The following is a 16,936-nucleotide window of genomic DNA, read 5'->3' on the forward strand; positions in this document are numbered from 1 at the left end:
CAGTTCCTGCTTGTTCTTGGGGCATTTTCCCTTCAGTTTTGTCTTCATCAAGTGAAATGCATACTCAATCGGATTCAGGTCAGGGGATCGACTTGGTCATGCATAACACTCCACTTTTTAGCATTAAAAAACTCTTTGGTTGCTTTTGCAGTATGCTTCGGGTCATTGTCCACCTGCACTGTGAAGAGCCGTCCAATGAGTTCTGAAGCATTTGACTGAATATGAGCATATAATATTGCCCGAAACACTTCAGAATTCATTCTGCTGCTTTTGTCAGCAGTCACATCATCAATAAATACAAGGGAACCAGTTCAATTGGCAGCCATACAAGCCCACGCCATGACACTACCACCACCATGCTTCACTGATGAGGTGGTATGTTTTGGATCATGAGCAGTTCCTTTCCTTCTCCATACTCTTCTCTTCCCATCACTCTGGTACAAGTTGATCTTTGTCTCATCTGTCCATAGAATGTTCTTCCAGAACTGTAATGGCTTTTTTAGATGTTGTTTGGCAAACTCTAATCTGGTCTTCCTGTTTTTGTGGCTCACCAATGGTTTACATCTTGTGGCAAACCCTCCACATTCACTCTTGTGAAGTCTTCTCTTGAATGTTGACTTTGACACATATATACCTACCTCCTGGAGAGTGTTCTTGATTTGGCCAACTGTTGTGAAGGGGTTTTTCTTCACTAGGGAAATAATTCTTCTGTCATCCACCACAGTTGTTTTCCGTGGTCTTCCGGGTCTTTTGGTGTTGCTGAGCTCCCCGGTATGTTCTTTCTTTTTAAGAATCTTCCAAACAGTTGATTTGGCCACACCTAATGTTTTTGCTATCTCTCTGATGGGTTTGTTTTGATTTTTCAGCCTAATGATGGCTTGCTTCACTGATCATGACAGCTCTTTGGATCTCATATTGAGAGTCGACAGCAACTGATTCCATATGCAAATGTCACACCCAGAATCAACTCCAGACCTTTTACCTGCTTAATTGATAATGAAATAACGAGGGAATAGCCCACACCTGTCCATGAAATAGTTTTTGAGTTGATAGTCTCATTACTTTTGGCCCCTTAAAAAGTGTGAGGCACATATAGAAACCGTTGTAATTCCTACACCGTTCACCTTATTTGGATGTAATTACCCTCAAATTAAATCTGAAAGTCTGCAGTTAAAGCACATCTTGTTTGTTTCATTTCAAAGCCATTGTGGTGGTGAATAGAGGCCAAAATATGAAAATTCTGTCAATGTCCCAATATTTATGCACCTGACTGTATATTCTCTTGATATTAAGTATGCACTGCACTTTTATATATGGGGATAAATGTTATAATGTGCCTCTGGGTTTCCATCGATGGTCCATTATACATCACGGCTATTACTGAAGCGTAATTACTATGGATATCACTGGGAGCTTAAATAAGCAGCCTTACAGATATGGAGTCGTACCTTTTGAAAAAGTGACGTGAACACGACGAAACGCATTAAGGACTCCGCCATCTGGGAACGGGACACCTTTATTGCAGGGTTCCCACCTCCCCTGCAATCCCCAGCTTGGGGTGATAATGCTTTTGCTGGGGAGACACGGGGATAGGGTCCCCAGGCTGTGGCATTACACCCCGGCCAGATTTGAGCCTGGCGTTAGTTTTAAAAATAGGGGGACCCCTACACAATTTCCCCGCCCCTATTTTTAAAACCAGGACAGGCTGGTTCCTAAAATACAGGTGAACCGTACACGTTTTCCCCCCCATATTTTAGGAACCAAGACTGCGTGATCAGCCCGGGGCTGGTTATGCTTTTTTTTTTTTACAATTTAGGTATTATACATGCAGAAACATACACAATCACACTGATCTGTGTATGTTTCTGCCAAACTCGCAGCTTAGGAGGTGGTCTATTTGAAACTTCTATTTAGCTGCGAGGTTGCAATTACACCCGTGATTGTAATCAAGATTCTTTGTAAAATTCCCGAGTTGTATTGTTTTCAGTGAAAGTACTTGCGAGTTTGGCTGATGATGATTTAATTGTGTTTGCAATCTCACCCGAGTTTTTCAGTAAAAAATTAGAAATCTCTACCAAACTCACCAGAGTTTGTCTTTAGTAAATTTGTGAATTGTAAAAAATGCCTAAACTCACCTGAGATTGCCATCTCGACCAAACACAATTCTTAAATTTACCCCTTTGTGTGTGGTTCTCTGGGCTTTTTATTTATCTTTTACTCTATTTTTTGTTAGTTACATTAGTGATACTTTGTACTGTATTTGTCTAGATGATACATTTCATAATTATAATAAACATATGTTTTATATTGTAAAAAGGTAGCAGCTGTTTCCATTGCACAGTTCCTTGTAGTAAATTGGTCTGGACTGGTATACCCCTACAGATCGCTGGGCACGACCTGCCCTCCTTTCGCTCTATGTTAATTACGAATGGTTTACTGCGTGTTGGGGTGGTACCATGCTCGCTCTTCTCTGCTGAGGCCAGATTGTCCTGTTACCTTTTCTGACTGATTTGCATAATTCGTAATGTTTTTAGCCGCACAATCGTAGATCTTTAATATGTTCTTTATATATTGACACCCATATATTCTACTGCTTTGGTGGTTATAGGAATTAATTGCCCCATTTAATTTGCTAGGGGGTTAGTTCTCATGTATAGTTTTTTTATAGGTCATTTTGCCTGTTAAATCTTTTTGGTTCAGTTTAGCGATCCAAGTATGCCTAAGTTGGGGGAGTGTTGGGGGTAAGGGGTATTTTTTCTGTGTATTTTATGTTTTTTCTTTTACATTTTCTTTTTTTCTTATATCTGTTGAATTGCATATATGGAGTCTGCAGAGCACATATAGGCCTGTTTTTGAAATATATGTTGTTTTTTTTTCTTATTGTGTGGGTACGATGGGACGCAGATTTCATTAATACCGTACCTTGGAGGTTATCATGGGTTAAAAGATAAGCTTATGCAGTCCTCAAACAAATTGTCGGGGTCATAACCTTTCAAATGTTTAACGAAGACGCATTTACTAGGGAGTAAGCTCCTGTCCCTAAACAGGCCTTGGTTGGACTGGACATACCATGCCTCTCATATGTCAGATTCTAGGGGTGTCTCCATTTTAATTAAGAAAATGGTCCCATTTGTGTTAAACTCTGTACGTATTGACCAAAATGGCGAATTTTGTTCTTGGACTGTAAAATCATCTCTTACTGTACATATCCCCTCTCCTTTTTCCCACAAGGTTTTAAAAAAGGCTGCTGGGTTTGCGGTAAATTCCCCATCCACATCAGTAATATGTTTGGGAGATTTCAACAATGTCTTTAACTTAGCTTTGGACAGGTGGCAGGAGTCCTCGACATAACCACAGGGAGGTAGCGGTTTTTCTAACTAGGAGGCTGACCTTGGCTGGCATGATGCTTGGAGACTTAAACATCCTGCCACATGCCAATTTTCTTGTTTTTCCCATACATACCACACTGACGTGTGGTGAGGTCAATGGCTGGGGAGGCACACATGGAGTTGAGTCTGAGTGCTGGGAGCCTGTCTCACCCCCTACTCACTGTAACTCTCCCCTCACTACACTAAGCTTCAGTGTCCATTGATTCTCCTACCTGCATCACTGTCTTCTCTTGCTGCTGCTGACTCAGCTCCGATCACTGCAGGGCACTTCCTGGTCACATGATACATCCAAGGTGTCCATCAGTGCTCAAGGCACACCCCCATATTCCGAGGCATGCCTCTATTAGCACTCTTTCTGTGCAGATTACTACCCGTGGTATTTTTACACCCCCAGCTCTGCAAGCAGTGTTTGACTATACAGTAGCGAGGCTGAGCTGTGGCTGCCTCATATCTCATCCCCTTGCAGTTCCAGGGAGCTCCACAAAGCTGGTGAGTGTTAACTATAGAAATTATTACAATAAACAAAGATGTTTATAAGTTATAAATATCTTCTTTGTATTATTCTAATCATTTTTATATCAAATCTTTGGAGGATGACCTCCCCTGCTTACCCTGACTGCACGTCCCAGTTTCACAGGAAACGTGATTTGGAGCTCGAGACTACTTGTCGTAACTTGGAAGTGGCATATTTAAGTGAGAATCTTGAATCCTCTAAGCTTCAATGGCGGGCTTCACAAGCCGCCTGGAAGTCTCACTTACAGGATAAAGCCAGTCGCAGATTGAGGTTTTCTACATATTCTCATTATGTTCACGCATATAGGGTGAGTAGTTATTTGGCTAATTTGGTTAACTTCAACCGCCCCGTAAACACAGTGGTAGAAATTCTAGATGATAGCGGTTCTGTAGTGTCCACTACCCCCAGACATTGCTGTGGTGTTTCTATCATACTTTAAAATTGGTGTACTCCTCAAGGTAGTCTTGCAGTCAGGCTGAATTAATGTTGTATGTTGCAGCTATTGGTTTAACCTCTTTGTCTCAGGAAGATGCAGACTTTTTAGACGATCCACTATCAGAGGAGAAGGGGGCAAGGCTTCAGGCCTAGACGGCATTCATATAGAGCTATATAAAAACATGCTTTGGTACTTCTTCAAGCAAATGAGGAACGAGTGTTTCCCCCCTCCATGTCTGTACATATATAATATATAAATATATTAGCAGAACAAACATCTTGAAGTGCTTTAATTTCTGAAAGATTAATCCATACAACGTAGTCTTGGATTTCCCAGCAGCAGTTGTTCTTTGAAAGGTAAAACATAAAGATGGAATCGCTACTCTTCTATGGAATGAAAATAAGAAACCACTGATGGCTTAGTTACTGTGTAAATTCCTTATAATTGGATCTTTTGGGTCAATTCAATAAGACATGTGGGAGGGGGGGGGGTGTGAGATGCTGTTGTAACAGTGTGGAAACATCACCAAAGTAACCACAACTCGCCCCCCTCGTGGACTCATCTTGCACAGGACTCAACCCCATGTGGCTGAAAAAAAATCTGTGAGCCCAAAGGTACCGTAAGGGCGGAATATAGCCGCACTTTCTCGCAGCCGCAAGTAATTCGCACCTAATTGAATCGACAACACTGAACCATTTATATTTTGTTTCTTACTATATTTTTAGGCTGCAAAGCATCATTATTGCCCAGGACTTATATCTTCTGTGAGCTCAGTCAAAAAAAATATATAAAGATAATTAGCATTCAAACCTGAGTTTTTCCAAAACATAATCACCTAATCCTCACCAAATTCCACAGATATTGTAGCAGCACATCGCCCTTTGAATACCTTGATGTGCATCTTTTTCATGTATTTAGTTGTAGATTTGTTATGTGTAGGATCCATTGTCTTTTTTGAATGATCCAATTTCAGACAAAATCCAGTTGTCATATAGATAACAGAGCATTCTAGAGAAAAATATGTGGCTCTCTCTTCCCTGAGTTCATTGGGCTCGATTCAATTCAGCGCGATGCCGTTTGGTCCAACAGTTGCCAGTTAAGTCGGAGAATGGCGGTTCTCGCGACTTAACCTGTATGTTTAGTCGCGAGAATCGAAAATTCTCCAACTAAGGTGAAGGCCACGAGGCTGTTAGCGTCGCGCTAAGCTGGAAAACAGCCTTGCGGCTGGCACTTTTGTCGGTTTTCTCCTCACACCCTCGGGGTGCGAGAAGAAATCCTTTAGTCGGACCAAACAGCGCGCTGAATTGAATAGCTCCGGGAGCTCCATCCCAGGACTATTCAGTACTGCGCTGAATTGAATCGAGCCCTTTGTATACGAGTAAAGCCCCAAACCAACTGTATTTGCAAAACAAGTCTGTGGTGTGTGCCATATGTCACAGCTGCTTCACCATTCATAGGATACAACGGAGGAGGGGCCGCACTCATCTCTGTCACGGGAATCTCCAGGGCCACTCAGACCTTTTATCATGGGATCGGTATGAATGAAAGCCAGACATGAGCCCGGCGGTTGAAATCCGTACCCCCCCCAACCCTCCTTTAGGGGTGCCTAACCCTTACCTCGTCCCCCAGTGCCTATCTCTAACCTCCCCCCGGGAGTGCCTAACCCCCCCTTCCCCTAGCCTAACCCTCTCGGGGGGTCAGGCTAGGGGAACTACATACCTTTTATCACACCAATAAACAATTCATTTTAATCTGATCAGGTGTCCCCTGAGACCCCTATGACTGATATGACATCTCTTTTATATGTAAACATTGAAATAAAAATCGGTTATAATAGTGTTCCCGCTAGGCTGTTTACCTGCACTATTTCTAAATGGCAAAAAGTACCCAGCTCTCCGGCGCGGTGTCCCACTGAAACAGCCTGCGGGTGCCGTCCCCCACCCGCGGTGGGACAAACTTCGATGTAGCGGACACAACGGTGAATGCATGCGCCTGGCATCCATTCACACTGACAGTAGCACTTGTGGGCAGCCCGGCATGTCTGTAAATGCTGGGCACGCCCCGAAAGTTACAAAGAGGGGACGCGTCTTAAAGACATGCCCCTTTTCCTTGGCCATATTTTTAGCTTTTGATGAGGTCTAGATCAGTGGTCGCCTACCGGTAGATTGCGGTCTTTATTTTGGTAGCTCACCTAGCTGCAATACTGCTGAGTAAACTAGGAGGAATTGACCTCTGACGTGTGCTCCCCTTTGGTGTCAACGCCATGGGTGGAGCCACAGGGAAGAAAAAGTAAAAAAAAAAAGTGTTGTTTTATCCATGATAGCCTAAAGACACCAGACAAAATCATATGGAATACAGAAAGGCAAAGTGATACAAGTTCAACAAGACGGGACATGAACATGCGTGTAGATGGTGACACTAAAACTATTGAATGATCATTGTGAATATCTGAGGTATGTGAATTTGTTGAGATATTGTTACATATTCAGGTGGAACCATGGGTCATACATGTGAAGTAACTGAGTGGCAAAAGGGAGCACTTGTTTTTGAAAGAGAGCATGGCCATAGCCTGGAGGCGTTTGTTGGTGTGCCCTTGAAGTCAGTGAGCAGGTATACAATCGGGAAACCGGCTGCCTTAATAACGACTGCCGGCTTCCCGACTGTTATATCCCGGCGAGAGTGAAATGCCGGGCGTTTCATGTAGACGCCTGACATTTCCCTGACACCGGCATCCTCCCTGAGACCCGGCAGAAACCTCCCGTGGAGCCCTTCTGCTCCACGGGAGGTTTCTGTCCTCCATGAGCTCGCCTTAGGACACCTGCATTATGGTTTGACAGGTGTCCCGCCCCAGTCAAACTCCCCATCTGCCACTGTCCACGGAGCGGGTGCCACTGTCCGTGGACAGCCACGGGGGGGTTGTTACTGACCTATTGAATGTCGACCATTTAATGTCAACCATTTTATACCACACCCATATCAAAGGTGGTGTTATAAGTAGAGGTGAGTGGGACAGTTTTGGCTCGGATCTTCCAGCCTACATCAGATCTCGGAACGAGGCAAAACTTTATCTTTGTCTGCGAAAAAACAATATGAGATATGGTAAGAACTTACCCTTGTTATCTCTATTTCTACGAAGTCCATAGGGTTCCACAGGATACCTTGGGGTATAGGTGTGACGTCAGTCGCAGGGCACCAAAGAGTTAAGCTTTCAGCCTCCCAGGATGCACTAGGTCCCCCTCCTATACCCCGCCCCCGGGCCAAGGCACCTCAGTTAGTTACCAAGCCATAGGCCGGAGGAGGAGAAGGAAGAGAGAGAACAAAGATCTGGACACATACAAGAATCACATTCTCACCAGAGGGAGACGGAAAACCGGTGACCAGAGCAAAGCCCATCTGCAGCACAGGTGCGACAGGGCGGGAGTCCTGTGGAACCCTATGGACTTCGTAGAAATAGAGATAACAAGGGTAAGTTCTTACCATATCTCATATTTTCTACTTCAGGGTCCATAGGGTATCCACAGGATACCTTGGGGATGTCCCAAAGCAGTATCCTTTAAGGGTGGGGACGCTCCTGTGCAGAAAGGAGAATCCGCCGCCCGAAGGAAGCATCCTGAGAGGCGAAGGTGTCAAACCTGTAATACCTCACGAAGGTATGGACAGAAGACCACGTAGCAGCCTTGCAGATCTGAACTGCCGAGGCACCACGTCGAGCTGCCCACGAAGGACCCACAGACCTAGTGAAATGAGCCTTCAGAGAAGGAGGGACCGGTAGGCCTTCATGAAGATAAGCTTCAGAAATAGCCATACGGATCCAGGCTGCCAAAGTTTGCTTTGAAGCAGGCCAACCCTTTTTACGGAAGCCAAATAGGACAAACAAAGCGTCCGACTTCCTAAACGAAGAAGTGCGGTCAACATAAGTCCTTAAGGCCCGCACAACATCCAAAGAGGCCTCACCCACGGAAAGACCCGGTGAGTTAAAGGCCGGAACAACTATTTCCTCGTTAATATGAAACTGGGAAACAACTTTGGGAAGAAACTCGGGCCGAGTGCGGAGCACTGCCCTGTTCCCATAAAAAACCAAGAAAGGGGGTCTACAAGAAAGAGCCCCTAACTCAGAAACACGTCTGGCCGAAGCTATGGCCAGAAGGAAAACAGTCTTAGCTGTTAGCCATTTAAGATCCACTGAGCCCAGTGGTTCAAACGGCGGTCCTTGGAGAGCCCTCAGGACCACAGCCAAATCCCAAGGCGCCACAGGTGGAACAAAGGGCGGCTGAATGCGGAGAACACCCTGCATAAAGGTGCGCACATCCGGGATTGTAGCAATCATACGGTGAAACCAGACAGATAGGGCCGAAACCTGTACCTTCAAAGAAGCAAGGCGAAGCCCATGATCTAGTCCCGCTTGCAGGAAGGCGAGAATCCGAGACAGACGAAACTCCCGCGGTGCATAACCTCTCGGTCGACACCACTGGAAGAACGTATGCCACACGCGATGGTATATCCTCGCGGAAGACGGTTTCCGAGCTCGCAACATGGTACGCACCACAGAGCTGGAAAACCCCCGGGACCTCAGCATGGCCGTCTCAACAGCCACGCCGTCAAAGACAGCCGAGTCAGGTCCGGGTGAAGGCAAGGACCCTGAGACAGAAGGTCCGGTCGTAGCGGCAACCGCAGAGGAATGTCCACGGACAGACCCTGAAGGTCTGAGAACCAGTGCCGTCTGGGCCACGCGGGAGCTATCAACAGGAGCGTCCCTCCTTCCTGTTTGAATTTCCGGATTACCCGTGGAAGAAGGGAGACCGGAGGGAACAGGTATGCGAACCGGAACGTCCACCGGACGGACAGAGCATCCACCAGAGACGCCCCTTCGTCTCTTGTGCGAGACCCGTACACCGGCAACTTGTTGTTGTGCCGGGACGCCATGAGGTCGATTTCTGGAAGACCCCACCTGTCCACCAGTAGTTGAAAAACGTCCGGGTGCAGGGACCATTCCCCCGGATGAACGTCCTGGCGACTTAGAAAGTCCGCCTCCCAATTGAGCACTCCCGGGATGAAGACCGCTGATATGGCCGGAAGATTGCGCTCCGCCCAAACCAGGATCCGAGAGACCTCTACGAGAGCCGCCCGACTGCGAGTTCCTCCTTGCCTGTTTATGTAGGCCACGGTGGTAGCGTTGTCCGACTGGACCTGCACCGGGCGACCCTGGAGAAACCGCTGTGCCTGCTGGAGAGCATTGAAGACCGCACGTAGTTCCAAGATATTTATTGGAAGCTCCGCTTCTGTCGGCGTCCACCTGCCCTGGAACAAGTGTGGACCCGAAACTGCTCCCCAGCCCCGAAGACTGGCGTCCGTTGTCAACAGGACCCAATTTGGAACCCAGAACGGACGTCCCTTGTTGAGGTGGGTCGTCTGTAACCACCACGTAAGGGACAGGCGAACCTCCTGGGTGAGCACAATCGTCTTGGACTTCAGAGACTGAGTCAGCCCGTTCCACTTGGACAGGATCAGGTGCTGCAGAGGTCTGGAGTGAAACTGGGCGTATTCCACCATGTCGAACACCGACACCATGGAGCCCAGTAACCTCATCGCCGAGTGTAAGGACACCCGGCGGCTGTGCAGACAACTGCGCACCCTTGACTGTAAAGCAGAGATCTTGTCCTCCGTCACGAAGATCCTTTGCTGTCCCGAGTCCAATAAGGCTCCAAGATGCAGAATCCTCCGAGACGGGATTAGAGTGGACTTCTGCCAGTTGATTAGCCAGCCGTGCCGTTGCAGCAGTGCAATGGTCAGGTCCAAGTGGCATAACAGGAGCTCTGGAGATCCTGCCACCAATAACAGGTCGTCCAAATACGGCAACATGCGGACTCCCTGCAGCCGCAGAGAAGCCGCCATGACCGCCATCACCTTGGTGAAAACACGTGGTGCTGTTGCCAGGCCAAAAGGTAACGCCCGAAACTGGAAGTGGTCGCTGCTGATTGCAAACCTGAGGAACTGTTGATGGCGCCAAAGAATAGGGACATGCAGGTAAGCGTCCTGTATGTCCAATGACACCAAGTAGTCCCCAGGTTCCAGCGCCAGAATGATGGACCGTAGGGTCTCCATCCGAAACTTCGGGACCCGCAAAGACTTGTTGAGTGCTTTGAGGTTGAGAATCGGACGATATGACCCATTGGGTTTCTGTACCAAAAATAGATTTGAATAGAAACAGTGGCCCCTCTGGGAGAATGGAACCGCCACTATAAATCCAGCCTGGAGCATAGTGTGCAATACCTTCCGCAGCTCCGTAGCCTTGTTCCGGTCTGATGGGAGACCCGTGGTGAAGAAGCGAGCCGGGGGTCTGTGCCGGAAGGAGAGGGCGTATCCGTGGGAAACCACCTCCAGAACCCAAGTGTCTGTCGTAGTGGTCGACCAACACTGGGCGAACTGTAGCAGGCGGCCTCCCACCCTGGGATCCCCCAAAGGGAGGCCCGGACCATCAGGCCGCAGGCTTGTCATCTGGCTTGGGGGCCGGACGTCTGGTACTCCATGCCTGCTTCCGGGGCTTGACCGATTTCTTAGGGCCAGCCTGTCGAGGAAACGACTGTGGTTTGGGCCTGCCCTGGGCCCTAGATGACCGAAAGGACGATGGTCCCGAACCAGAAGGAGCAGCGGCCGACGGGAGACAGGCAGATTTGGCTGCCGCCAGCGTGGCCACAATCTTATCCAGATCCGGACCGAAGAGAACTTCTCCGGTAAACGGCAACGCTTCCAGACCTTTCTTGGAATCTGCGTCCGCCTTCCAGGATCGCAGCCACAAGGTGCGACGAGCAGCTACCGCTGCTGAAGAAATTCTAGACACCAGAGTACTAATGTCTAGAGCCGCCTCGTTGATGTAGGTGGCCGAATCACGGAGATTGCCAATCAACTCCGCCTGATCGGCCGGACAGTCGGATTCAAAAGAAGCCTCTAATGAATCCGCCCAGCGCTCCATCGCTCTGGCAACCCAGCAAATGGCCATAGCCGGCCGTGCTGCCCCCCCTGCAAGGGAATAAGCGGACTTCAGGCAGATTTCTACCTTGCGGTCCGTAGCATCCTTAAGGGAGGACATGGATGGCATCGGCAATGTGGCACTACGGACAAGACGGGTCACGTGAGAATCCACCTGTGGAGGGGATTCCCACTTCGCAAAATAATTATCCGCGAACGGATAAGCCACCGCCAGGCGTCTCTGCGGCTGGTATCTTTTGCCAGGTTGTTTCCACGCCTCCTCTAAATGGTCCACCAACTGACCCGAAAGAGGAAAGACTGTGGCATCGCCCTTCACATCTTTGAAAAAGGCATACTTAGATTTAGCCGCTGGGGGAACTTCGTCCTCAATCACCAAGGCTGTGCGGACCGCCCGAATAAGTCCAGGAATATATACTTTGGACTTAGCATCAGCGTCCTTAGTATGGAGAGGTTCCTGATCGTAAGGATCTAGAATCTCCCCATCATCAGACGTCCCTTCGTCATCCTCATAAGGAGCGGACAGAGACGCCACCGGCCTTTTATGAGACCGCATCACAGACTCCCCTTGCAACACATCCGACAAGTGCTGTACAGAACTCGTCAGGGAGTTAACCCACGCTGGCTCCTGAGAACCCGGGAGCGGGGAAATAGGGAGACTGTGGGGTACCACCAATTGTCGTGGGAACCCCTGCATGGGTGACGACACCACAGACTGCTGGGACAAACCCATCGGAGTAAACGCGGGCTGCGGAGCTAACTGGCCCACTAAAGCTGTTAACGCCTGAGCGAAACAAGCCCAGGGCGGCTCCTGTACCGGTGCTGTAACCGTAATAGGCCGCGCCATGGACAAACACTGCCGGCAAAGGCCCTCCGCGCTACCCTCCCCCTCCGCTAACGGTACTTTGCACGTGGTACACTGTAGCCGGAGGGGAAAATCACTTTCAGACATGATGGCACCACGTATGTGACCTCTCTCACCAATTAAGTATTAAATAGGCGAGAGACCACCCTGCAGCACCGCACCGCAAGGGCTTTAGCAGAAAGAACAGGGACAGCAATAAAGCTGACAGTTTAGAGAAGAAAAGATTACAGGCAGCAGCGCTAGCACAGTCACATACAATGCAGAAAAATAACAATTCCTGCACTAACAGCGCTGATCACTCAACTACACAGACACAGGGCCTGGTAGGACACAGCGCTACATACACAGACCTGACCCAGCGGAGGAGAGGTATGCGGGGGGACCCAGACCACGATGCTTCCGTCCAGCGCTTCCAGCAGCGTTCACCATGTGTTCTGGAGAAGATGGCCGCCGAGGAGCAGAGAGGAGGCTGGCCTGGGGGAGGAGCGCTGCCACAGGACCAGTCGGCAGCATGCAGAGAGGGCTGTGTGCAGCGGGGGAGGCGCCGGCTGTGAGACAGGGAAGGCGCGCTCCCCTGGCATGCATTTAACCCCTGGGACGCCGCAGCGCTACCGCTCTGCTGCGGTCCGCTGTCCCAGGGGGTAGTGGAAGCGCAGGTTGGTCGCCTGGCTCCACGCTGCAGCCAGTCCCCAGGGAGCCCCCTGCCTGGGGACTTAGGACCATGTAATCAGCGGGGACCCACCGCGGGACCCCGCTGCTTACCTCTGTCCCCCTTGAATCCGGCCATGGTCCGGAGCATCTGGGGTCACCGCTAGCTGTGACCCCAGACGCCCACCAGCATCCCCGGATCAGTACCGGCGTTCTGGTACCGGCGGGGTGTAGGGAAGACAGCATGGACGTCAGGACTGACTGTCCATGCTGTTCATCCAGTTGTGCAGCCACAGCTGCATGAAGAATAAGCTTCAGGGGCTCTTCTAGCCCCCACTCCAACAGGTGCACCCGACTCCGGCCGGGCACCAAACTAAACTGAGGTGCCTTGGCCCGGGGGCGGGGTATAGGAGGGGGACCTAGTGCATCCTGGGAGGCTGAAAGCTTAACTCTTTGGTGCCCTGCGACTGACGTCACACCTATACCCCAAGGTATCCTGTGGATACCCTATGGACCCTGAAGTAGAAACTAAGTTTTGCCTCGCTCTAAGATCTGAACTTGGCAGGAAGATCTGAGCAAAAACCGAAACACTCATCACTAGATATGAAGAAAGTAACATAGTGGAATTTATATACAAGTTAGCACTGTGCACAGAACATACCTGGCAGCAAGTAAGAAAAAGTGGAGCTGGGAAGGGTGATGGTTTAGGTGGAGCATGGTGGTGTCAGTAAAGGTGGGGCTGGGAAGGGTGGTGGTGGTGTCAGTAAAGGTGGAGCTGGGAAGGGTGGTGGTGGTGTCAGTAAAGGTGGAGCTGGGAAGGGTAGTGGTGGTATCAGTAAAGGTGAAGCTGGGAAGGATGGTGGTGGTGTCAGTAAAGGTGGAACTGGGAAGGCTGGTGGTTGTGTCAGTAAAGGTGGAGCTGGGAAGGGTAGTGGTGGTATCAGTAAAAGGTGGAGCTGGGAAGGGTAGTGGTGGTGTAGGTAAAGGTGGAGCTGGGAAGGATGGTGGTGGTGTCAGTAAAGGTGGAGCTGGGAAGGGTGGTGGTGGTGTCAGTAAAGGTGGAGCTGGGAAGGGTAGTGGTGTAAACATCTATCAGTCTATCCTTGACTATAAAAGGTGTTGAAAATGTGTCTGAAATGGTTCTGTCCCTGGCAAGTGACAGACTACCTTCAAATCCCCACATGGCAAGATATGTATGTAGTTATCAGTGTTACTTTGTGCACGGAGCTAGCGAGTGTGTTTAAAATTCAAATGAATAATAAGTGATGATGTAGTATGGGGGATATACTTAGACAGCAATGTTTATGTTTTTGGTCATTTGACGTCTGTGTGACTGCCCCCCTGTAATCAGCCCGTACAGCACTCTCTGTGACCGGCTTACCTTTACGGGGAGTGCTGAAGAGGAGCCTGAGCCCACACAGTTAGATATATGCACTGTACTCTATGCCTGGGAGAAGCAGCAGAGGGGTCTCAGCATCCGCCTGACACAGCAGATGTCCTGTCCTCCTCTTCCGAGACTCATCAGTACAAAGTTGGTGCCCTCTCACTGCACAGGGCTTACACGGGCACAGAACCAGTCCCTCCCTTCCTTCTGCACTTGTGTCTCGGCCTGAGAGAAGAGCCCGGTGACCGGGCGGGGCGGAGCTGCTGCTCTTCCGGACACCCAGGTTACTTTTGGTTTTGTTTCCAGAGCTGCTGCGTCCTCCTCCTCTTCTCTGACCAGAGTACCGGTGCCTGCTGCTGCTGGAAGGAGGGATGAGCCGAGACGCCTTCTCCGCACCACATCACAGCGGCTCCCGGGGTGACACTGTCAGGCCAAGCATGGATTTTCCCTCGCCGGTCCGTCAGTTCTGTGTGTGTGACAGTGAGATAAAGAGATAAACCGTCTCTGTGTGTGACGTCACTGACACGCTGCGTTCCAAGCCTCCCTAGAGCAGGCCAATCACAGGCCCGCATCGATATTTAGAACCGATATACGCAATTTATACATAGTATAACCATGGGGAAAATATCGAAACTGACCCGGCTGGTACCTATATATTTTGCGCATACTCAGTAAAAGCCGTCTCTGGGCCTGAGTGTGGTGGGCATCAGCATCAGGCTAGTTTGCTGGACACGTGTAATTGTAGACGTGTGATTTTAGTGGGCACAGTGCTACTGCAATTATGTGATTGGTGGAGAAGGCTTTACTAGCAGGCATGAGTTTGCCTGTGTAAGTAAATGTGTGTGTAGTCTGTACAGTACGTGGAAGGCATGAGGTTTTTATGCTGAACGCAGAGCACGCAATGGACTGTGGAGTGCGGTTATATTATTTTATTAACAGTTTCTTATATAGAACACAAGTCTGCTGGTGGCATACACAGAGTGGCAAGAGGTTGGTAGTAGCACATAAATGAGAAGCAGGAGCCACTAATGATGAGATGTATTAACATCTAATCGGCCAGTGCGGGGAAGTGAAAACTCCCCCCTCTGGCGGTCCCTGCTAGAGCACACAGCGCATCAGCCTAGTGCTGATGCGCTGTCTCTCACTCTCGGCTGGTTCCACTGAACATGCACAAGATCTCGCAAGCATTGCAAAATTCTGCGTGCAGCCCTGGAGCTAGCAGCCACCGCAGCAGGGACAATGCTATATTGTTTAATGACCGTGGGTGTACAAGTGATATGTCTGTGAATGATATCATTTACAGACATATTGCATCGGCTGAGCAGCACAGCCGATATATATCTAAAGATATGTTGGCTTATCGTGCTGTGTGTATGGCCGACCCGCGATAGGTTGGCCAGCTAGTCTGTCATGTAGGTGGGCTGGGTTATGTAAATTTATGCTCACAAGGGTTCAGCGGTCAGACGGCATCAGCGCAGGACCAGATGAGAACCGCATGTCCTGATCTCATCGTGGGAGCGGAGGCCTCCACAGCAGACAGCTTTGGCGTGGGAACACTGTAGAACTAATAATCCAAGCACACCCAGATAGGAGCAGGGGCCACAGTCACTGTTATAGATACACAGGGGATATTTTTGGAGGAAGTGCTTTTATAATGGTTGTGCTACAGTATGTGCAGGAGCAGGTGCTGATAGGTAGCCCAGATGTAGGACACAGTACAGATGCATGTGGAATACTAGCTCCAGGCTCAGCATAGACCTGTGATATGGGAAAGCCAACAGCAGGATGAGAGAATAATTATTGAGGTTTGCACTCTCGCTATCACTTTGTACTCAACATTATGCATTTATTTATGTATTTATTTCTCAGCATTAGCCAATGGGTGTAATTTATTGAGGGGGCCATTGTGTGGCTGGAGATCAAGGAAGACGCATCCTGGGGCTGGGGATCACAGCAGACACACTCAGCAGGCCCTGGAGTAGGCTCCAGTATAGTGGTAACATCATAGCAGGGCTCCTCCTGGGAACACATTCTATTCAGAGTAGCACCTCCTTCAAGCTCACACTCAGGGCCAGCGAATGCGCTCAGCTGGCCCTGCGCTGCAGAGAGGCGCCGTTGCTGCCATCAGCTCCTTCCCTGCAGCGGTAGCCGGAGGCTGGAGCTCACTCCTGAGCTCCACCTTCCAGCTCCAGCAGTGGGTGAAGGGAGAGACGTCATAACGTCCCTCCCATAGTGCTGAGCGCAAGGAACAGTTGAACGGTGGGTGCAGGAGTGAGGCTTCAGGTAAGTATAGTGTTGTGTCTTTATGTGTAAGGGGCACTGCATAAGGGCCACTGCTACTAGGAGCACTACTGAGGGCACTGGATACGGGGCACCACTACGGGGGGTACTGGGTAAGGGGCACTTGTACTGGGGGCACTTCTACAGTGGACACTGCATAAGGGGCACTACTGCTGTAGGCATTGTGTATAAGGGGCACTACTGTGTGTTGTAACGTGAATAAGGAACACTACTATGTGGTGTAATGTGAATCAGAGGCACTATTAGGGGTATTCAATAGGAAAGGAAAACTTTGCCGTCTATGCGTGTCGAAGTTTTCGCCGCACATCGGAGCTTTTTGCGTCGAAAAAGTATTACGCGCCCCCGATTATACTCGTATTCAATATGAAATCTGCACCCGGCGAATGTGAAATGAGCGAAAACTTTGCTGATTTTT

At 49.3% G+C, this 16,936-nt stretch overlaps 1 protein-coding gene across 1 annotated transcript in view; it reads right to left on the bottom strand.

Moving 5' to 3' along the window:
* The window catches only part of AZI2 (5-azacytidine induced 2), a 106,639-nt gene extending 91,914 nt beyond the window's left edge, over nt 1-14,725 (bottom strand). Inside the window, exon 1 of the mRNA XM_088462754.1 lies at nt 14,218-14,725. The gene's annotated coding sequence lies outside the window, so the exon portion shown is untranslated. The remainder of the gene's footprint in view (nt 1-14,217) is intronic.
* Nucleotides 14,726-16,936: the final 2,211 nt, after the last annotated feature.

The sequence above is a fragment of the Taudactylus pleione genome, unplaced genomic scaffold (genome assembly GCF_031769625.1).
Source record: "Taudactylus pleione unplaced genomic scaffold, aTauple2 ptg000053l, whole genome shotgun sequence".
Classification (NCBI taxonomy): Eukaryota; Metazoa; Chordata; class Amphibia; order Anura; family Myobatrachidae; genus Taudactylus; species Taudactylus pleione.